A 23904-nucleotide genomic window follows, 5' to 3' on the forward strand; every position below is an offset into this window, starting at 1 on the left:
AAAGCAATATCACTCAGCAATGAAATCTGTGTCATCAGGCCCTTAGCAGCACAATGAGTGGATTCAGGTATGAGGATTCTAACTGAAGTAAGTCACACAGTAAAAGAAACATCATAAGATATCAGTAATACACAGAATGTAAACTTGGCTACACAGGAACTGAATTACAGAACAGAACAGGGTCTCAAATTTAGAAAACCAACTTATGCTTGCTTAAGGGTAAAGGTGAGTTGGGGTCCTGCATAAAACCAGAGATTGAAATGAGCACAGATAAAGTTCCTTAAGCCAAATGTGGAATAGACAAGAGCTACTCCTTGCTCAACGAAATGGACTCAACACCCCATATTAAAGGCCTAAGAATGTTCCTGACTAGTAAGTATCTTAAAACCTATGGATTGCTATGTCTCCGAAAGAGAATCAAGCATGTGTACAGGGGCATAAACGCAGCAGTGATAGGATTGGAGAGGTTCGGTGAACAAATGAAGACCCTTTGAAGTCATATTGCATGGTACCCATTCCACGAGTTTCAACTACCCAGGTTTAAGGTATTCTTCCTTCAGCTAAAACATGCATGTGGAACCTAGAGTATGATCAACCATGTGATCGGGAGACGTGTTCAAATATGTCTCAGTTTTCCTCCCCTGGTACTCGGGTGCAACATTCCAGACGCTTTACTAACACTCTCGCCACTTGGAGAGTCAGTCCCTTTAACCTCCTGTTTGGCCCAGTTTGCAATTTCTGCGGAAGATGAACAGGAATAGCGAGAACCAATGAGAGACTAGCTGGAGGTGTCTGGACGGGCAAATTTAACTCTCATTTCCCACCAGGAAGAGGAATTAACCAAAGGCTCAGCGTGCCGTACCGGATCCAGATTAGGGCCTGAAGCCATCCTGCGGTGTTGTGGCCAGCTCAAAAGAAAGCGAGTTGAAGAAAGGAGCTCAGGGGCACTGAAATTCACAAACCTGCAGAGTTATAAATGACAGCTATCGTCCAAAAATAGACTGAAGTAAGGCTGCCAAGAGGACTTGAAAGCGGGGCAGAATTGCAGGAAACCGATTTCAGGATGTAGACTGGAATTGCATTGAAAGCATAGGAAAAGAGGCAGAACGTCCACAATGATGCACTTGGCCAAAAAGGGCGTATGCGTTTTTTCCTGAATATATTCAGGAAAAAACGCATACGCCCTTTTTGGCCAACCAAGCAAGCTTGCAAAGGAAATCTGCACTGCAATGAAGTCTCACTTCTCCCCGGTCAAAAGGGCCATCTGAAAAAAGTGTAAAATCCAGAAAGGCAGGACAGGCCATGGAGAACTGGGAGCCTTGTTATGCTGATGGGCGGGATGTAAATTGCCAACAGACACTCGGGAGAAGTGTATGGTGTTTCCTGAAACATCTAAAACACAAAGCAACAGAGCCTAGGGCACTGCCACTTATGGTCCTATAGCTTAGGGAAATTAAAATCAAAAAGACACAGCCACCCCAAAGTTTGGGACGCCTCTGTTTACAAGAACCTCGTTTACAGTACAAGTTCAACATCGCAGAAAGTGAAAAATGGATAAAGAAGTTGTGGTATTTACTTACAAAGCAATATCACTCAGCAATGAAATCTATGTCATCAGGCCCTTAGCATCACAATGAGTGGATTCAGGTATGATGATTCTAACTGAAATAAGTCACACAGAAAAAGAAACATCATAAGATATCAGTAATACATGGAATGTAAACTTGGCTACACAGGAACTGAATTACAGAACAGAACAGGGTCTCAAATTTCGAAAACCAACTTATGCTTGCTTAAGGGTAAAGGTGAGTTGGGGTGCTGCATAAAACCAGAGATTGAAATGAGCACAGATAAAGTTCCTTAAGTCAAATATGGAATAGACAAGAGCTACTCCTTGCTCAACGAAAGGGACTCAACACCGCATATTAAACGCCTAAGAATGTACCTGACTAGTAAGTATCGTAAAACCTATGGATTGCTATGTCTCCAAAAGAGAATCAAGCATGTGTACAGGGGCATAAACGCAGCAGTGATAGGATTGGAGAGGTTCGGTGAGCAAATGAAGACCCTTTGAAGTCATATTGCATGGTACCCATTACACGGGTCTCAACTCTCCAGGTTTAAGGTATTCTTCCTTCAGCTAAAACATGCATGTGGAACCCAAGTATGATCAACCATGTGAACGGGAGACGTGTTCAAATATGTCTCAGTTTTCCTCCCCTGGTACTCGGGTGCAACATTCCAGACGCTTTACTAACACTCTCCCCACTTGGAGAGTCAGCGCCTTTAACCTCCTGTTTGGCCCGGTTTGCAATTTCTGCGGAAGATGAACAGGAATAGCGAGAACCAATGAGAGGCTAGCTGGAGGTGTCTGGACGGGCAAATTTAACTCTCATTTCCCACCAGGAAGAGGAAATAACCAAAGGCTCAGCGTGCCGTACCGGAACCAGATTAGGGCCTGAAGCCATCCTGCGGTGTTGCGGCCAGCTCAAAAGAAAGCGAGTTGAAGAAAGGAGCTCAGGGGCACTGTAATTCACAAACCTGCAGAGTTATAAATGACAGCTATCGTCCAAAAATAGACTGAAGTAAGGCTGCCAAGAGGACTTGAAAGCGGGGCAGAATTGCAGGAAACCGATTTCAGGAGGTAGACTGGAATTGCATTGAAAGCATAGGAAAAGAGGCAGAACGTCCACAATGATGCACTTGGCCAAAAAGGGCGTATGCGTTTTTTCCTGAAAATATTCAGGAAAAAACGCATACGCCCTTTTTGGCCAACCAAGCAAGCTTGCAAAGGAAATCTGCACTACAATGAAGTCTCACTTCCCCCCGGTCAAAAGGGCCATCTGAAAAAAGTGTAAAATCCAGAAAGGCAGGACAGGCCATGGAGAACTGGGAGCCTTGTTATGCTGATGGGCGGGATGTAAATTGCCAACAACCACTGGGGAGAAGTGTATGGTGTTTCATGAAACATCTAAAAAACAAAGCAACAGAACCTAGGGCACTTCCACTTATGGTCCTATAGCTTAGGGAAATTAAAATCTAAAAGACACAGCCACCCCAAAGTTTGGAACGGCTCTGTTTACAAGACCCTCGTTTACAGTACAAGTTCAACATCGCAGAAAGTGAAAAATGGATAAAGAAGTTGTGGTATTTACTTACAAAGCAATATCACTCAGCAATGAAATCTGTGTCATCAGGCCCTTAGCAGCACAATGAGTGGATTCAGGTATGATGATTCTAACTGAAGTAAGTCACACAGAAAAAGAAACATCATAAGATATCAGTAATACACGGAATGTAATCTTGGCTACACAGGAAATGAATTACAGAACAGAACAGGGTCTCAAATTTAGAAGACCAACTTATGCTTGCTTAAGGGTAAAGGTGAGTTGGGGTGCTGCATAAAACCAGAGATTGAAATGAGCACAGATAAAGTTCCTTAAGTCAAATATGGAATAGACAAGAGCTACGCCTTGCTCAATGAAATGGACTCAATATCGCATATTAAACGCCTAAGAATGTACCTGACTAGTAAGTATCTTAAAACCTATGGATTGCTATGTCTCCGAAAGAGAATCAAGCATGTGTACAGGGGCATAAACACAGCAGTGATAGGATTGGAGAGGTTTGGTGAGCAAATGAAGACCCTTTGAAGTCATATTGCATGGTACCCATTCCACGGGTTTCAACTACCCAGGTTTTAGGTATTCTTCCTTCAGCTAAAACATGCATGTGGAACCTAGAGTATGATCAACCATGTGATCGGGAGACGTGTTCAAATATGTCTCAGTTTTCGTACCCTGGTACTCGGGTGCAACATTCCAGACGCTTACTAACACTCTCCTGACTTGGAGAGTCAGTCCGTTTAACCTTCTGTTTGGCCCAGTTTGCAATTTCTGCGGAAGATGAACAGGAATAGCGAGAACCAATGAGGCTAGTTGGAGGTGTCTGGACGGGCAAATTTAACTCTCATTTCCCACCAGGAAGAGGAATTAACCAAAGGCTCAGCGTGCCGTGCCGGAACCAGATTAGGGCCTGAAGCCATCCTGCAGTGTTGGGGCCAGCTCAAAAGAAAGCGAGTTGAAGAAAGGAGCTCAGGGGCACTGGAATTCACAAACCTGCAGAGTTATAAATGACAGCTATCGTCCAAAAATATACTGAAGTAAGGCTGCCAAGAGGACTTGAAAGCGGGGCAGAATTGCAGGAAACCGATTTCAGGAGGTAGACTGGAATTGCATTGAAAGCATAGGAAAAGAGGCAGAACGTCCACAATGATGCACTTGGCCAAAAAGGGCGTATGCGTTTTTTCCTGAATATATTCAGGAAAAAACGCATACGCCCTTTTTGGCCAACCAAGCAAGCTTGCAAAGGAAATCTGCACTACAATGAAGTCTCACTTCCCCCCGGTCAAAAGGGCCATCTGAAAAAAGTGTAAAATCCAGAAAGGCAGGACAGGCCATGGAGAACTGGGAGCCTTGTTATGCTGAAGGGCGGGATGTAAATTGCCAACAACCACTCGGGAGAAGTGTATGGTGTTTCCTGAAACATCGAAAAAACAAAGCAACAGAACCTAGGGCACTTCCACTTATGGTCCTATAGCTTAGGGAAATTAAAATCAAAAAGACACAGCCACCCCAAAGTTTGGAACGGCTCTGTTTACAAGAACCTCGTTTACAGTACAAGTTCAACATCGCAGAAAGTGAAAAATGGATAAAGAAGTTGTGGTATTTACTTACAAAGCAATATCACTCAGCAATGAAATCTGTGTCATAAGGCCCTTAGCAGCACAATGAGTGGATTCAGGTATGATGATTCTAACTGAAATAAGTCACACAGAAAAAGAAACATCATAAGATATCAGTAATACACGGAATGTAAACTTGGCTACACAGGTCCTGAATTACAGAACAGAACAGGGTCTCAAATTTAGAAAACCAACTTATTCTTGCTTAAGGGTAAAGGTGAGTTGGGGTGCTGCATAAAACCAGAGATTGAAATGAGCACAGATAAAGTATCTTAAGCCAAATATGGAATAGACAAGAGCTACTCCTTGCTCAATGAAATGGAATCAACACCGCATATTAAACGCCTAAGAATGTACCTGACTAGTAAGTATCTTAAAACCTATGGATTGCTATGTCTCCGAAAAAGAATCAAGCATGTGTACAGGGGCATAAACGCAACAGTGATAGGATTGGAGAGGTTCGGTGAGCAAATGAAGACCCTTTGAAGTCATATTGCATGGTACCCATTCCACGGGTCTCAACTCTCCAGGTTTAAGGTATTCTTCCTTCAGCTAAAACATGCATGTGGAACCTAGAGTATGATCAACCAGGTGATCGGGAGACGTGTTCAAATATGTCTCAGTTTTCGTACCCTGGTACTCGGGTGCAACATTCCAGATGCTTTACTAACACTCTCCCGACTTGGAGAGTCAGTCCCTTTAACCTCCTGTTTGGCCCAGTTTGCAATTTCTGCGGAAGATTAACAGGAATAGCGAGAACCAATGAGAGGCTAGCTGGAGGTGTCTGGACGGGCAAATTTAACTCTCATTTCCCACCAGGAAGAGGAATTAACCAAAGGCTCAGCGTGCCGTGCCGGAACCAGATTAGGGCCTGAAGCCATCCTTCGGTGTTGCGGCCAGCTCAAAAGAAAGCGAGTTGAAGAAAGGAGCTCAGGGGCACTGTAATTCACAAACCTGCAGAGTTATAAATGACAGCTATCGTCCAAAAATAGACTGAAGTAAGGCTGCCAAGAGGACTTGAAAGCGGGGCAGAATTGCAGGAAACTGATTTCAGGAGGTAGACTGGAATTGCATGGAAAGCATAGGAAAAGAGGCAGAACGTCCACAATGATGCACTTGGCCAAAAAGGGCGTATGCGTTTTTTCCTGAATATATTCAGGAAAAAACGCATACGCCCTTTTTGGCCAACCCAGCAAGCTTGCAAAGGAAATCTGCACTACAATGAAGTCTCACTTCCCCCCGGTCAAAAGGGCCATCTGAAAAAAGTGTAAAATCCAGAAAGACAGGACAGGCCATGGAGAACTGGGAGCCTTGTTATGCTGATGGGCGGGATGTAAATTGCCAACAACCACTCGGGAGAAGTGTATGGTGTTTCCTGAAACATCTAAAAAACAAAGCAACAGAGCCTAGGGCACTTCCACTTATGGTCCTATAGCTTAGGGAAATTAAAATCAAAAAGACACAGCCACCCCAAAGTTTGGGACGCCTCCGTTTACAAGAACCTCGTTTACCGTACAAGTTCAATATCACAGAAAGTGAAAAATGGATAAAGAACTTGTGGTACTTACGTACAATGCAGTATCACTCAGCAATGAAATCTATGTCATCAGGCCCGTAGCAGCATAATGAGTGGATTCAGGTACGATGATTCTAACTGAAATAAGTCACACCGAAAAAGAAACATCATAAGATATCAGTAATACACGGAATGTAAACTTGGCTACACAGGAACTGCATTCCAAAACAGAACAGGGTCTCAAATTTAGAAAACCAACTTATGCTTGCTTAAGGGGAAAGGTGAGTTGGGGTGCTGTATAAAACCAGAGATTGAAATGAGCACAGATAAAGTTCCTTAAGCCAAATATGGAATATACAAGAGCTACTCCTTGCTCAAGGAAATGGACTCAAAACCCCATATTAAACGCCTAAGAATGTACCTGACTAGTAAGTATCTTAAAACCTATGGATTGCTATGTCGCCAAAAGAGAATCAAGCGTGTGTACAGGGGCATAAACGCAGCACTGATAGGATTGGAGAGGTTCGGTGAGCAAATGAAGACCCTTTGAAGTCATATTGCATGGTACCCATTACACGGGTCTCAACTCTCCATGATTAAGGTATTCTTCCTTCAGCTTAAACATGCATGTGGAACACAGAGTATGATCAACCATGTGAACGGGAGACGTGTTCAAATATGTCTCAGTTTACCTCCCCTGGTACTCGGGTGCAACATTCCAGACGCTTTACTAACACTCTCCCGACTTGGAGAGTCAGTCCCTTTAACCTCCTGTTTGGCCCAGTTTGCAATTTCTGCGGAAGATGAACAGGAATAGCGAGAACCAATGAGAGGCTAGCTGGAGGTGTCTGGACGGGCAAATTTAACTCTCATTTCCCACCAGGAAGAGGAATTAACCAAAGGCTCAGCATGCCAGGCCGGAAAAAGATTAGGGCCTGAAGCCATCCTGCGGTGTTGCAGCCAGGTCACAAGAAAGCGAGTTGAAGAAAGGAGCTCAGGGGCACTGTAATTCACAAACCTGCAGAGTTATAAATGACAGCTATCGTCCAAAAATAGACTGAAGTAAGGCTGCCAAGAGGACTTGAACGCGGGGTAGAATTGCAGGAAACCGATTTCAGGAGGTAGACTGGAATTGCATTGAAAGCATAGGAAAAGAGGCAGAACGTCCACAATGATGCACTTGGCCAAAAAGGGCGTATGCGTTTTTTCCTGAAAATATTCAGGAAAAAACGCATACGCCCTTTTTGGCCAACCAAGCAAGCTTGCAAAGGAAATCTGCACTACAATGAAGTCTCACTTCCCCCGGTCAAAAGGGCCATCTGAAAAAAGTGTAAAATCCAGAAAGGCAACAGGCCATTGAGAACTGGGAGCCTTGTTATGCTGATGGGCGGGATGTAAATTGCCAACAGACACTCGGGAGAAGTGTATGGTGTTTCCTGAAACATCTAAAAAACAAAGCAACAGAGCCTAGGGCACTTCCACTTATGGTCCTATAGCTTAGGGAAATTAAAATCAAAAAGACACAGCCACCCCAAAGTTTGGAACGGCTCTGTTTACAAGAACCTCGTTTACAGTACAAGTTCAACATCGCAGAAAGTGAAAAATGGATAAAGAACTTGTGGTACTTACGTACAATGCAGTATCACTCAGCAATGAAATCTATGTCATCAGGCCCGTAGCAGCATAATGAGTAGATTCAGGTACGATGATTCTAACTGAAATAAGTCACACAGAAAAAGAAACATCATAAGATATCACTAATACACGGAATGTAAACTTGGCTACACAGGAACTGAACTCCAAAACAGAACAGGTTCTCAAATTTAGAAAACCAACTTATGCTTGCTTAAGGGGAAAGGTGAGTTGGGTTGCTGCATAAAACCAGAGATTGAAATGAGCACAGATAAAGTTCCTTAAGCCAAATATGGAATAGACAAGAGCTACTCCTTGCTCAACGAAATGGACTCAACACCGCATATTAAACGCCTAAGAATGTACCTGACTAGTAAGTATCTTAAAACCTATGGATTGCTATCTCTCTGAAAGAGAATCAAGGATGTGTACAGGGGCATAAACGCAGCAGTGATAGGATTGGAGAGGTTCGGTGAGCAAATGAAGACCCTTTGAAGTCATATTGCATGGTACCCATTCCACGGGTTTCAACTACCCAGGTTTTAGGTATTCTTCCTTCAGCTAAACATGCATGTGGAACCCAGAGTATGATCAACCATGTGATCAGGAGACGTGTTCAAATATGTCTCAGTTTTCCTCCCCTGGTACTCGGGTGCAACATTCCAGACGCTTTACTAACACTCTCCCCACTTGGAGAGTCAGCGCCTTTAACCTCCTGTTAAGCCAAGTTTGCAATTTCTGCGGAAGATGAACAGGAATAGCGAGAACCAATGAGAGGCTAGCTGGAGGTGTCTGGACGGGCAAATTTAACTCTCATTTCCCAACAGGAAGAGGAAATAACCAAAGGCTCAGCATGCCGTACCGGAACCAGATTAGGGCCTGAAGCCATCCTGCGGTGTTGCGGCCAGGTCACAAGAAAGCGAGTTGAAGAAAGGAGCTCAGGGGCACTGTAATTCACAAACCTGCAGAGTTATAAATGACAGCTATCGTCCAAAAATAGACTGAAGTAAGGCTGCCAAGAGGACTTGAAAGCGGGGCAGAATTGCAGGAAACCGATTTCAGGAGGTAGACTGGAATTGCATTGAAAGCATAGGAAAAGAGGCAGAACGTCCACAATGATGCACTTGGCCAAAAAGGGCGTATGCGTTTTTTCCTGAATATAATCAGGAAAAAACGCATACGCCCTTTTTGGCCAACCAAGCAAGCTTGCAAAGGAAATCTGCACTACAATGAAGTCTCACTTCCCCCCGGTCAAAAGGGCCATCTGAAAAAAGTGTAAAATCCAGAAAGGCAACAGGCCATTGAGAACTGGGAGCCTTGTTATGCTGATGGGCGGGATGTAAATTGCCAACAGACACTCGGGAGAAGTGTATGGTGTTTCCTGAAACATCTAAAAAACAAAGCAACAGAGCCTAGGGCACTTCCACTTATGGTCCTATAGCTTAGGGAAATTAAAATCAAAAAGACACAGCCACCCCAAAGTTTGGAACGGCTCTGTTTACAAGAACCTCGTTTACAGTACAAGTTCAACATCGCAGAAAGTGAAAAATGGATAAAGAAGTTGTGGTATTTACTTACAAAGCAATATCACTCAGCAATGAAATCTGTGTCATCAGGCCCTTAGCAGCACAGTGAGTGGATTCAGGTATGATGATTCTAACTGAAATAAGTCACACAGAAAAAGAAACATCATAAGATATCAGTAATACACGGAATGTAAACTTGGCTACACAGGAACTGAATTACAGAACAGAACAGGGTCTCAAATTTAGAAAACCAACTTATTCTTGCTTAAGGGTAAAGGTGAGTTGGGGTGCTGCATAAATCCAGAGATTGAAATGAGCACAGATAAAGTTCCTTAAGCCAAATATGGAATAGACAAGAGCTACTCCTTGCTCAACGAAATGGACTCAACACCGCATATTAAACGCCTAAGAATGTACCTGACTAGTAAGTATCTTAAAACCTATAGATTGCTATGTCTCCGAAAGAGAATCAAGCATGTGTACAGGGGCATAAACGCAGCAGTGATAGGATTGGAGAGGTTCGGTGAGCAAATGAAGACCCTTTGAAGTCATATTGCATGGTACCCATTCCACGGGTTTCAACTACCCAGGTTTTAGGTATTCTTCCTTCAGCTAAAACATGCATGTGGAACCCAGAGTATGATCAACCATGTGATCGGGAGACGTGTTCAAATATGTCTCAGTTTTCCTCCCCTGGTACTCGGGTGCAACATTCCAGACGCTTTACTAACACTCTCCCCACTTGGAGAGTCAGCGCCTTTAACCTCCTGTTTGGCCCAGTTTGCAATTTCTGTGGAAGATGAACAGGAATAGCGAGAACCAATGAGAGGCTAGCTGGAGGTGTCTGGACGGGCAAATTTAACTCTCATTTCCCACCAGGAGGAGGAAATAAGCAAAGGCTCAGCGTGCCGTGCCAGAACCAGATTAGGGCCTGAAGCCATCCTGCGGTGTTGCGGCCAGGTCACAAGAAAGCGAGTTGAAGAAAGGAGCTCAGGGGCACTGTAATTCACAAACCTGCAGAGTTATAAATGACAGCTATCGTCCAACAATAGACTGAAGTAAGGCTGCCAAGAGGACTTGAAAGCGGGGCAGAATTGCAGGAAACCGATTTCAGGAGGTAGACTGGAATTGCATTGAAAGCATAGGAAAAGAGGCAGAACGTCCACAATGATGCACTTGTCCAAAAAGGGCGTATGCGTTTTTTCCTGAATATATTCAGGAAAAAACGCATACGCCCTTTTTGGCCAACCAAGCAAGCTTGCAAAGGAAATCTGCACTACAATGAAGTCTCACTTCCCCCCGGTCAAAAGGGCCATCTGAAAAAAGTGTAAAATCCAGAAAGGCAGGACAGGCCATGGAGAACTGGGAGCCTTGTTATGCTGATGGGCGGGATGTAAATTGCCAACAGACACTCGGGAGAAGTGTATGGTGTTTCCTGAAACATCTAAAACACAAAGCAACAGAGCCTAGGGCACTGCCACTTATGGTCCTATAGCTTAGGGAAATTAAAATCAAAAAGACACAGCCACCCCAAAGTTTGGGACGCCTCTGTTTACAAGAACCTCATTTACAGTACAAGTTCAACATCGCAGAAAGTGAAAAATGGATAAAGAAGTTGTGGTATTTACTTACAAAGCAATATCACTCAGCAATGAAATCTATGTCATCAGGCCCTTAGCAGAACAATGAGTGGATTCAGGTATGATGATTCTAATTGAAATAAGTCACACAGAAAAAGAAACATCATAAGATATCAGTAATACACGGAATGTAAACTTGGCTACACAGGAACTGAATTACAGAACAGAACAGGGTCTCAAATTTAGAAAACCAACTTATGCTTGCTTAAGGGTAAAGGTGAGTTGGGGTGCTGCATAAAACCAGAGATTGAAATGAGCACAGATAAAGTTCCTTATGCCAAATATGGAATAGACAAGAGCTACTCCTTGCTCAACGAAATGGACTCAACACCGCATATTAAACGCCTAAGAATGTACCTGACTAGTAAGTATCTTAAAACCTATGGATTGCTATGTCTCCAAAAGAGAATCAAGCATGTGTACAGGGGCATAAACGCAGCAGTGATAGGATTGGAGAGGTTCGGTGAGCAAATGAAGACCCTTTGAAGTCATATTGCATGGTACCCATTCCACGGGTTTCAACTACCCAGGTTTTAGGTATTCTTCCTTCAGCTAAAACATGCATGTGGAACCCAGAGTATGATCAAACATGTGATCGGGAGACGTGTTCAAATATGTCTCAGTTTTCCTCCCCTGGTACTCGGGTGCAACATTCCAGACGCTTTACTAACACTCTCCCCACTTGGAGAGTCAGCGCCTTTAACCTCCTGTTTGACACAGTTTGCAATTTCTGCGGAAGATGGACAGGAATAGCGAGAACCAATGAGAGACTAGCTGGAGGTGTCTGGACGGGCAAATTTAACTCTCATTTCCCAACAGGAAGAGGAAATAACCAAAGGCTCAGCGTGCCGTACCGGAAACAGATTAGGGCCTGAAGCCATCCTGCGGTGTTGCGGCCAGCTCAAAAGAAAGCGAGTTGTAGAAAGGAGCTCAGGGGCACTGTAATTCACAAACCTGCAGAGTTATAAATGACAGCTATCGTCCAAAAATAGACTGAAGTAAGGCTGCCAAGAGGACTTGAATGTGGGGCAGAATTGCAGGAAACCGATTTCAGGAGGTAGACTGGAATTGCATTGAAAGCATAGGAAAAGAGGCAGAACGTCCACAATGATGCACTTGGCCAAAAAAGGGCGTATACGTTTTTTCCTGAATATATTCAGGAAAAAACGCATACGCCCTTTTTGGCCAACCAAGCAAGCTTGCAAAGGAAATGTGCACTACAATGAAGTCTCACTTCCCCCCGGTCTAAAGGGCCATCTGAAAAAAGTGTAAAATCCAGAAAGGCAGGACAGGCCATGGAGAACTGGGAGCCTTGTTATGCTGATGGGCGGGATGTAAATTGCCAACAACCACTCGGGAGAAGTGTATGGTGTTTCCTGAAACATCTAAAAAACAAAGCAACAGAGCCTAGGGCACTGCCACTTATGGTCCTATAGCTTAGGGAAATTAAAATAAAAAAGACACAGCCACCCCAAAGTTTGGAACGGCTCTGTTTACAAGAACGTCCTTTACAGTACAAGTTCAACATCGCAGAAAGTGAAAAATGGATAAAGAAGTTGTGGTATTTACTTACAAAGCAATATCACTCAGCAATGAAATCTGTGTCATCAGGCCCTTAGCAGCACAATGAGTGCATTCAGGTATGATGATTCTAACTGAAATAAGTCACACAGAAAAAGAAACATCATAAGATATCAGTAATACACGGAATGGAAACTTGGCTACACAGGAACTGAATTACAGAACAGAACAGGGTCTCAAATTTAGAAAACCAACTTATTCTTGCTTAAGGGTAAAGGTGAGTTGGGGTGCTGCATAAAACCAGAGATTGAAATGAGCACAGATAAATTTCCTTAAGCCAAATATGGAATAGACAAGAGCTACTCCTTGCTCAACGAAATGGACTCAACACCCCATATTAAACGCCTAAGAATGTACCTGACTAGTAAGTATCTTAAAACCTATGGATTGCTATGTCTCCGAAAGAGAATCAAGCATGTGTACAGGGGCATAAACGCAGCAGTGATAGGATTGGAGAGGTTCGGTGAGCAAATGAAGACCCTTTGAAGTCATATTGCATGGTACCCATTACACAGGTTTCAACTACCCAGGTTTAATGTATTCTTCCTTCAGCTATAACATGCATGTGGAACCTAGAGTATGATCAACCATGTGATCGGGAGACGTGTTCAAATATGTCTCAGTTTTCCTCCCCTGGTACTCGGGTGCAACATTCCAGACGCTTTACTAACACTCTCCCCACTTGGAGAGTCAGTCCCTTTAACCTCCTGTTTGGCCCAGTTTGCAATTTCTGCGGAAGATGAACAGGAATAGCGAGAACCAATGAGAGGCTAGCTGGAGGTGTCTGGACGGGCAAATTTAACTCTCATTTCCCACCAGGAAGAGGAATTAACCAAAGGCTCAGCGTGCCGGGCCGGAACCAGATTAGGGCCTGAAGCCATCCTGCGGTGTTGCGGCCAGGTCACAAGAAAGCGAGTTGAAGAAAGGAGCTCAGGGGCACTGTAATTCACAAACCTGCAGAGTTATAAATGACAGCTATCGTCCAAAAATAGACTGAAGTAAGGCTGCCAAGAGGACTTGAAAGCGGGGCAGAATTGCAGGAAACCGATTGCAGGAGGTAGACTGGAATTGCATTGAAAGCATAGGAAAAGAGGCAGAACGTCCACAATGATGCACTTGGCCAAAAAGGGCGTATGCGTTTTTTCCTGAATATAATCAGGAAAAAACGCATACGCCCTTTTTGGCCAACCAAGCAAGCTTGCAAAGGAAATCTGCACTACAATGAAGTCTCACTTCCCCCCGGTCAAAAGGGCCATCTGAAAAAAGTGTAAAATCCAGAAAGGCAACAGGCCATGGAGAACTGGGAGCCTTGTTATGCTGATGGGCGGGATGTAAATTGCCAACAGACACTCGGGAGAAGTGTATGGTGTTTCCTGAAACATCTAAAAAACAAAGCAACAGAGCCTAGGGCACTTCCACTTATGGTCCTATAGCTTAGGGAAATTAAAATCAAAAAGACACAGCCACCCCAAAGTTTGGAACGGCTCTGTTTACAAGAACCTCGTTTACAGTACAAGTTCAACATCGCAGAAAGTGAAAAATGGATAAAGAATTTGTGGTACTTACGTACAATGCAGTATCACTCAGCAATAAAATCTATGTCATCAGGCCCGTAGCAGCATAATGAGTAGATTCAGGTACGATGATTCTAACTGAAATAAGTCACACAGAAAAAGAAACATCATAAGATATCACTAATACACGGAATGTAAACTTGGCTACACAGGAACTGAATTCCAAAACAGAACAGGTTCTCAAATTTAGAAAACCAACTTATGCTTGCTTAAGGGGAAAGGTGAGTTGGGTTGCTGCATAAAACCAGAGATTGAAATGAGCACAGATAAAGTTCCTTAAGCCAAATATGGAATAGACAAGAGCTACTCCTTGCTCAACGAAATGGACTCAACACCGCATATTAAACGCCTAAGAATGTACCTGACTAGTAAGTATCTTAAAACCTATGGATTGCTATGTCTCCGAAAGAGAATCAAGCATGTGTACAGGGGCATAAACGCAGCAGTGATAGGATTGGAGAGGTTCGGTGAGCAAATGAAGACCCTTTGAAGTCATATTGCATGGTACCCATTCCACGGGTTTCAACTACCCAGGTTTTAGGTATTCTTCCTTCAGCTAAAACATGCATGTGGAGCCCAGAGTATGATCAACCATGTGATCGGGAGACGTGTTCAAATATGTCTCAGTTTTCCTCCCCTGGTACTCGGGTGCAACATTCCAGACGCTTTACTAACACTCTCCCCACTTGGAGAGTCAGCGCCTTTAACCTCCTGTTTGGCCCAGTTTGCAATTTCTGCGGAAGATGAACAGGAATAGCGAGAACCAATGAGAGACTAGCTGGAGGTGTCTGGACGGGCAAATTTAACTCTCATTTCCCACCAGGAGGAGGAAATAACCAAAGGCTCAGCGTGCCGTGCCGGAACCAGATTAGGGCCTGAAGCCATCCTGCGGTGTTGCGGCCAGCTCAAAAGAAAGCGAGTTGAAGAAAGGAGCTCAGGGGCACTGTAATTCACAAACCTGCAGAGTTATAAATGACAGCTATCGTCCAAAAATAGACTGAAGTAAGGCTGCCAAGAGGACTTGAAAGCGGGGCAGAATTGCAGGAAACCGATTGCAGGAGGTAGACTGGAATTGCATTGAAAGCATAGGAAAAGAGGCAGAACGTCCACAATGATGCACTTGGCCAAAAAGGGCGTATGCGTTTTTTCCTGAATATATTCAGGAAAAAACGCATACGCCCTTTTTGGCCAACCAAGCAAGCTTGCAAAGGAAATCTGCACTACAATGAAGTCTCACTTCCCCCCGGTCAAAAGGGCCATCTGAAAAAAGTGTAAAATCCAGAAAGGCAGGACAGGCCATGGAGAACTGGGAGCCTTGTTATGCTGATGGGCGGGATGTAAATTGCCAACAACCACTTGGGAGAAGTGTATGGTGTTTCCTGAAACATCTAAAAAACAAAGCAACAGAGCCTAGGGCACTGCCACTTATGGTCCTATAGCTTAGGGAAATTAAAATCAAAAAGACACAGCCACCCCAAACTTTGGGACGCCTCTGTTTACAACAACCTCGTTTACAGTACATGTTCAACATAGCAGAAAGTGAAAAATGGATAAAGAAGTTGTGGTATTTACTTACAAACAATATCACTCAGCACTGAAATCTATGTCATCAGGCCCTTAGCATCACAATGAGTGGATTCAGGTATGATGATTCTAACTGAAATAAGTCACACAGAAAAAGAAACATCATAAGATATCAGTAATACATGGAATGTAAACTTGGCTACACAGGAACTGAATTACAGAACAGAACAGGGTCTCAAATTTAGAAAACCAACTTATGCTTGCTTAAGGGTAAAGGTGAGTTGGGGTGCTGCATAAAACCAGAGATTGAAATGAGCACAGATAAAGTTCCTTAAGTCAAATATGGAATAGACAAGAGCTACTCCTTGCTCAACGAAATGGACTCAACACCGCATATTAAACGCCTAAGAATGTACCTGACTAGTAAGTATCGTAAAACCTATGGATTGCTATGTCTCCAAAAGAGAATCAAGCATGTGTACAGGGGCATAAACGCAGCAGTGATAGGATTGGAGAGGTTCGGTTAGCAAATGAAGACCCTTTGAAGTCATATTGCATGGTACCCATTACACGGGTCTCAACTCTCCAGGTTTAAGGTATTCTTCCTTCAGCTAAAACATGCATGTGGAACCCAAGTATGATCAACCATGTGAACGGGAGACGTGTTCAAATATGTCTAAGTTTTCCTCCCCTGGTACTCGGGAGCAACGTTCCAGACGCTTTACTAACACTCTCCCCACTTGGAGAGTCAGCGCTTTTAACCTCCTGTTTGGCCCAGTTTGCAATTTCTGCGGAAGATGAACAGGAATAGCGAGAACCAATGAGAGGCTAGCTGGAGGTGTCTGGACGGGCAAATTTAACACTCATTTCCCACCAGGAAGAGGAAATAACCAAAGGCTCAGCGTGCCGTACCGGAACCAGATTAGGGCCTGAAGCCATCCGGCGGTGTTGCGGCCAGCTCAAAAGAAAGCGAGTTGAAGAAAGGAGCTCAGGGGCACTGTAATTCACAAACCTGCAGAGTTATAAATGACAGCTATCGTCCAAAAATATACTGAAGTAAGGCTGCCAAGAGGACTTGAATGAGGGGCAGAATTGCAGGAAACCGATTGCAGGAGGTAGACTGGAATTGCATTGAAAGCATAGGAAAAGAGGCAGAACGTCCACAATGATGCACTTGGCCAAAAAGGGCGTATGCGTTTTTTCCTGAATATATTCAGGAAAAAACGCATACGCCCTTTTTGGCCAACCAAGCAAGCTTGCAAAGGAAATCTGCACTACAATGAAGTCTCACTTCCCCCCGGTCAAAAGGGCCATCTGAAAAAAGTGTAAAATCCAGAAAGGCAGGACAGGCCATGGAGAACTGGGAGCCTTGTTATGCTGATGGGCGGGATGTAAATTGCCAACAACCACTGGGGAGTAGTGTATGGTGTTTCCTGAAACATCTAAAAAACAAAGCAACAGAGCCTAGGGCACTTCCACTTATGGTCCTATAGCTTAGGGAATTTAAAATCAAAAAGACACAGCCACCCCAAAGTTTGGAACGGCTCTGTTTACAAGAACCTCGTTTACAGTACAAGTTCAACATCGCAGAAAGTGAAAAATGGATAAAGAACTTGTGGAATTTAGGTACAATGCAGTATCACTCAGCAATGAAATCTATGTCATCAGGCCCGTAGCAGCATAATGAGTAGATTCAGGTACGATGATTCTAACTGAAATAAGTCACACAGAAAAAGAAACATCATAAGATATCAGTAATACATGGAATGTAAACTTGGCTACACAGGAACTGAATTACAGAACAGAACAGGGTCTCAAATTTAGAAAACCAACTTATCCTTGCTTAAGGGTAAAGGTGAGTTGGGGTGCTGCATAAAACCAGAGATTGAAATGAGCACAGATAAAGTTCCTTAAGTCAAATATGGAATAGACAAGAGCTACTCCTTGCTCAACGAAATGGACTCAACACCGCATATTAAACGCCTAAGAATGTACCTGACTAGTAAGTATCGTAAAACCTATGGATTGCTATGTCTCCAAAAGAGAATCAAGCATGTGTACAGGGGCATAAACGCAGCAGTGATAGGATTGGAGAGGTTCGGTGAGCAAATGAAGACCCTTTGAAGTCATATTGCATGGTACCCATTCCACGGTTTTCAACTACCCAGGTTTTAGGTATTCTTCCTTCAGCTAAAACATGCATGTGGAACCCAGAGTATGATCAACCATTTGATCGGGAGACGTGTTCAAATATGTCTCAGTTTTCCTCCCCTGGTACTCGGGTGCAACATTCCAGACGCTTTACTAACACTCTCCCCACTTGGAAAGTCAGCGCCTTTAACCTCCTGTTTGGCCCAGTTTGCAATTTCTGTGGAAGATGAACAGGAATAGCGAGAACCAATGAGAGGCTAGCTGGAGGTGTCTGGACGGGCAAATTTAACTCTCATTTTCCACCAGGAGGAGGAAATAAACAAAGGCTCAGCGTGCCGTGCCAGAACCAGATTAGGGCCTGAAGCCATCCTGCGGTGTTGCGGCCAGGTCACAAGAAAGCGAGTTGAAGAAAGGAGCTCAGGGGCACTGTAATTCACAAACCTGCAGAGTTATAAATGACAGCTATCGTCCAAAAATAGACTGAAGTAAGGCTGCCAAGAGGACTTGAAAGAGGGGCAGAATTGCAGGAAACCGATTGCAGGAGGTAGACTGGAATTGCATTGAAAGCATAGGAAAAGAGGCAGAACGTCCACAATGATGCACTTGGCCAAAAAGGGCGTATGCGTCTTTTCCTGAATATATTCAGGAAAAAACGCATACGCCCTTTTTGGCCAACCAAGCAAGCTTGCAAAGGAAACCTGCACTACAATGAAGTCTCACTTCCCCCCGGTCAAAAGGGCCATCTGAAAAAAGTGTAAAATCCAGAAAGGCAGGACAGGCCATGGAGAACTGGGAGCCTTGTTATGCTGATGGGCGGGATGTAAATTGCCAACAACCACTCGGGAGTAGTGTATGGTGTTTCCTGAAACATCTAAAAAACAAAGCAACAGAGCCTAGGGCACTTCCACTTATGGTCCTATAGCTTAGGGAATTTAAAATCAAAAAGACACAGCCACCCCAAAGTTTGGAACGGCTCTGTTTACAAGAACCTCGTTTACAGTACAAGTTCAACATCGCAGAAAGTGAAAAATGGATAAAGAACTTGTGGTATTTAGGTACAATGCAGTATCACTCAGCAATGAAATCTATGTCATCAGGCCCGTGGCAGCATAATGAGTAGATTCAGGTACGATGATTCTAACTGAAATAAGTCACACAGAAAAAGAAACATCATAAGATATCACTAATACACGGAATGTAAACTTGGCTACACAGGAACTGAATTCCAAAACAGAACAGGTTCTCAAATTTAGAAAACCAACTTATGCTTGCTTAAGGGGAAAGGTGAGTTGGGTTGCTGCATAAAACCAGAGATTGAAATGAGCACAGATAAAGTTCCTTAAGCCAAATATGGAATAGACAAGAGCTACTCCTTGCTCAACGAAATGGACTCAACACCGCATATTAAACGCCTAAGAATGTACCTGACTAGTAAGTATCTTAAAACCTAAGGATTGCTATGTCTCCGAAAGAGAATCAAGCATGTGTACAGGGGCATAAACGCAGCAGTGATAGGATTGGAGAGGTTCGGTGAGCAAATGAAGACCCTTTGAAGTCATATTGCATGGTACCCATTCCACGGGTTTCAACTACCCAGGTTTTAGGTATTCTTCCTTCAGCTAAACCATGCATGTGGAACCCAGAGTATGATCAACCATGTGATCGGGAGACGTGTTCAAATATGTCTCAGTTTTCCTCCTCTGGTACTCGGGTGCAACATTCCAGACGCTTTACTAACACTCTCCCCACTTGGAGAGTCAGCGCCTTTAACCTCCTGTTTGGCAGTTTGCAATTTCTGCGGAAGATGAACAGGAATAGCGAGAACCAATGAGAGGCTAGCTGGAGGTGTCTGGACGGGCAAATTTAACTCTCATTTCCCAACAGGAAGAGGAATTAACCAAAGGCTCAGCGTGCCGTACCGGAACCAGCTTAGGGCCTGAAGTCATCCTGCGGTGTTGTGGCCAGCTCAAAAGAAAGCGAGTTGAAGAAAGGAGCGCAGGGGCACTGTAATTCACAAACTTGCAGAGTTATAAATGACAGCTATCGTCCAAAAATATACTGAAGTAAGGCTGCCAAGAGGACTTGAAAGCGGGGCAGAATTGCAGGAAACCGATTTCAGGAGGTAGACTGGAATTGCATTGAAAGCATAGGAAAAGAGGCAGAACGTCCACAATGATGCACTTGGCCAAAAAGGGCGTATGCGTTTTTTCCTGAATATATTCAGGAAAAAACGCATACGCCCTTTTTGGCCAACCAAGCAAGCTTGCAAAGGAAATCTGCACTACAATGAAGTCTCACTTCCCCCCGGTCAAAAGGGCCATCTGAAAAAAGTGTAAAATCCAGAAAGGCAGGACAGGCCATGGAGAACTGGGAGCCTTGTTATGCTGATGGGCGGGATGTAAATTGCCAACAACCACTCGGGAGAAGTGTATGGTGTTTCCTGAAACATCTAAAAAACAAAGCAACAGAACCTAGGGCACTTCCACTTATGGTCCTATAGCTTAGGGAAATTAAAATCAAAAAGACACAGCCACCCCAAAGTTTGGAACGGCTCTGTTTACAACAACCTCGTTTACAGTACAAGTTCAACATCGCAGAAAGTGAAAAATGGATAAAGAAGTTGTGGTATTTACTTACAAAGCAATATCACTCAGCAATGAAATCTGTGTCATCAGGCCCTTAGCAGCACAATGAGTGGATTCAGGTATGATGATTCTAACTGAAATAAGTCACACAGAAAAAGAAACATCATAAGATATCAGTAAAACACGGAATGTAAACTTGGCTACACAGGAACTGAATTACGGAACAGAACAGGGTCTCAAATTTAGAAAACCAACTTATGCTTGCTTAAGGGTAAAGGTGAGTTGGGGTGCTGCATAAATCCAGAGATTGAAATGAGCACAGATAAAGTTCCTTAAGCCAAATATGGAATAGACAAGAGCTACTCCTTGCTCAATGAAATGGACTCAACACCGCATATTAAACGCCTAAGAATGTACCTGACTAGTAAGTATCTTAAAACCTAAGGATTGCTATGTCTCCGAAAGAGAATCAAGCATGTGTACAGGGGCATAAACGCAGCAGTGATAGGATTGGAGAGGTTCGGTGAGCAAATGAAGACCCTTTGAAGTCATATTGCATGGTACCCATTCCACGGGTTTCAACTACCCAGGTTTTAGGTATTCTTCCTTCAGCTAAAACATGCATGTGGAACCCAGAGTATGATCAACCATGTGATCGGGAGACGTGTTCAAATATGTCTCAGTTTTCCTCCCCTGGTACTCGGGTGCAACATTCCAGACGCTTTACTAACACTCTCCCCACTTGGAGAGTCAGCGCCTTTAACCTCCTGTTTGGCACAGTTTGCAATTTCTGCGGAAGATGAACAGGAATAGCGAGAACCAATGAGAGGCTAGCTGGAGGTGTCTGGACGGGCAAATTTAACTCTCATTTCCCAACAGGAAGAGGAAATAACCAAAGGCTCAGCGTGCCGTACCAGAACCAGATTAGGGCCTGAAGCCATCCTGCGGTGTTGCGGCCAGGTCACAAGAAAGCGAGTTGAAGAAAGGAGCTCAGGGGCACTGTAATTCACAAACCTGCAGAGTTATAAATGACAGCTATCGTCCAAAAATAGACTGAAGTAAGGCTGCCAAGAGGACTTGAAAGCGGGGCAGAATTGCAGGAAACCGATTTCAGGAGGTAGACTGGAATTGCATTGAAAGCATAGGAAAAGAGGCAGAACGTCCACAATGATGCACTTGGCCAAAAAGGGCGTATGCGTCTTTTCCTGAATATATTCAGGAAAAAACGCATACGCCCTTTTTGGCCAACCAAGCAAGCTTGCAAAGGAAATGTGCACTACAATGAAGTCTCACTTCCCCCCGGTCAAAAGGGCCATCTGAAAAAAGTGTAAAATCCAGAAAGGCAGGACAGGCCATGGAGAACTGGGAGCCTTGTTATGCTGATGGGCGGGATGTAAATTGCCAACAACCACTCGGGAGTAGTGTATGGTGTTTCCTGAAACATCTAAAAAACAAAGCAACAGAGCCTAGGGCACTTCCACTTATGGTCCTATAGCTTAGGGAATTTAAAATCAAAAAGACACAGCCACCCCAAAGTTTGGAACGGCTCTGTTTACAAGAACCTCGTTTACAGTACAAGTTCAACATCGCAGAAAGTGAAAAATGGATAAAGAACTTGTGGTATTTAGGTACAATGCAGTATCACTCAGCAATGAAATCTATGTCATCAGGCCCGTAGCAGCATAATGAGTATATTCAGGTACGATGATTCTAACTGAAATAAGTCACACAGAAAAAGAAACATCATAAGATATCACTAATACACGGAATGTAAACTTGGCTACACAGGAACTGAATTCCAAAACAGAACAGGTTCTCAAATTTAGAAAACCAACTTATGCTTGCTTAAGGGGAAAGGTGAGTTGGGTTGCTGCATAAAACCAGAGATTGAAATGAGCACAGATAAAGTTCCTTAAGCCAAATATGGAATAGACAAGAGCTACTCCTTGCTCAACGAAATGGACTCAACACCGCATATTAAACGCCTAAGAATGTACCTGACTAGTAAGTATCTTAAAACCTAAGGATTGCTATGTCTCCGAAAGAGAATCAAGCATGTGTACAGGGGCATAAACGCAGCAGTGATAGGATTGGAGAGGTTCGGTGAGCAAATGAAGACCCTTTGAAGTCATATTGCATGGTACCCATTCCACGGGTTTCAACTACCCAGGTTTTAGGTATTCTTCCTTCAGCTAAAACATGCATGTGGAACCCAGAGTATGATCAACCATGTGATCGGGAGACGTGTTCAAATATGTCTCAGTTTTCCTCCCCTGGTACTCGGGTGCAACATTCCAGACGCTTTACTAACACTCTCCCCACTTGGAGAGTCAGCGCCTTTAACCTCCTGTTTGGCACAGTTTGCAATTTCTGCGGAAGATGAACAGGAATAGCGAGAACCAATGAGAGGCTAGCTGGAGGTGTCTGGACGGGCAAATTTAACTCTCATTTCCACCAGGAAGAGGAATTAACCAAAGGCTCAGCGTGCCGTACCGGAACCAGATTAGGGCCTGAAGTCATCCTGCGCTGTTGCGGCCAGGTCACAAGAAAGCGAGTTGAAGAAAGGAGCTCAGGGGCACTGTAATTCACAAACCTGCAGAGTTATAAATGACAGCTATCGTCCAAAAATATACTGAAGTAAGGCTGCCAAGAGGACTTGAAAGCGGGGCAGAATTGCAGGAAACCGATTTCAGGAGGTAGACTGGAATTGCATTGAAAGCATAGGAAAAGAGGCAGAACGTCCACAATGATGCACTTGGCCAAAAAGGGCGTATGCGTTTTTTCCTGAATATATTCAGGAAAAAACGCATACGCCCTTTTTGGCCAACCAAGCAAGCTTGCAAAGGAAATCTGCACTACAATGAAGTCTCACTTCCCCCCGGTCAAAAGGGCCATCTGAAAAAAGTGTAAAATCCAGAAAGTCAGGACAGGCCATGGAGAACTGGGAGCCTTGTTATGCTGATGGGCGGGATGTAAATTGCCAACAACCACTCGGGAGAAGTGTATGGTGTTTCCTGAAACATCTAAAAAACAAAGCAACAGAACCTAGGGCACTTCCACTTATGGTCCTATAGCTTAGGGAAATTAAAATCAAAAAGACACAGCCACCCCAAAGTTTGGAACGGCTCTGTTTACAAGAACCTCGTTTACAGTACAAGTTCAACATCGCAGAAAGTGAAAAATGGATAAAGAAGTTGTGGTATTTACTTACAAAGCAATATCACTCAGCAATGAAATCTGTGTCATCAGGCCCTTAGCAGCACAATGAGTGGATTCAGGTATGATGATTCTAACTGAAATAAGTCACACAGAAAAAGAAACATCATAAGATATCAGTAAAACACGGAATGTAAACTTGGCTACACAGGAACTGAATTACGGAACAGAACAGGGTCTCAAATTTAGAAAACCAACTTATGCTTGCTTAAGGG

At 43.8% G+C, this 23904-nt stretch overlaps 1 long non-coding RNA gene across 1 annotated transcript in view; it reads right to left on the bottom strand.

Moving 5' to 3' along the window:
* Positions 1-1577: 1577 nt before the first annotated feature.
* The window catches only part of LOC307181339, a 142935-nt gene continuing 120608 nt past the window's right edge, over positions 1578-23904 (bottom strand). Inside the window, exons 2-3 of the long non-coding RNA XR_013826452.1 lie at positions 9471-9552; positions 1578-1662 (exon numbers count right to left, since the gene is read on the bottom strand). This is a non-coding gene — a long non-coding RNA (uncharacterized lncRNA). The remainder of the gene's footprint in view (positions 1663-9470; positions 9553-23904) is intronic.

This window comes from Stenella coeruleoalba, assembly GCF_951394435.1.
Source record: "Stenella coeruleoalba genome assembly, contig: scaffold_384, whole genome shotgun sequence".
NCBI classification, from domain to species: Eukaryota; Metazoa; Chordata; class Mammalia; order Artiodactyla; family Delphinidae; genus Stenella; species Stenella coeruleoalba.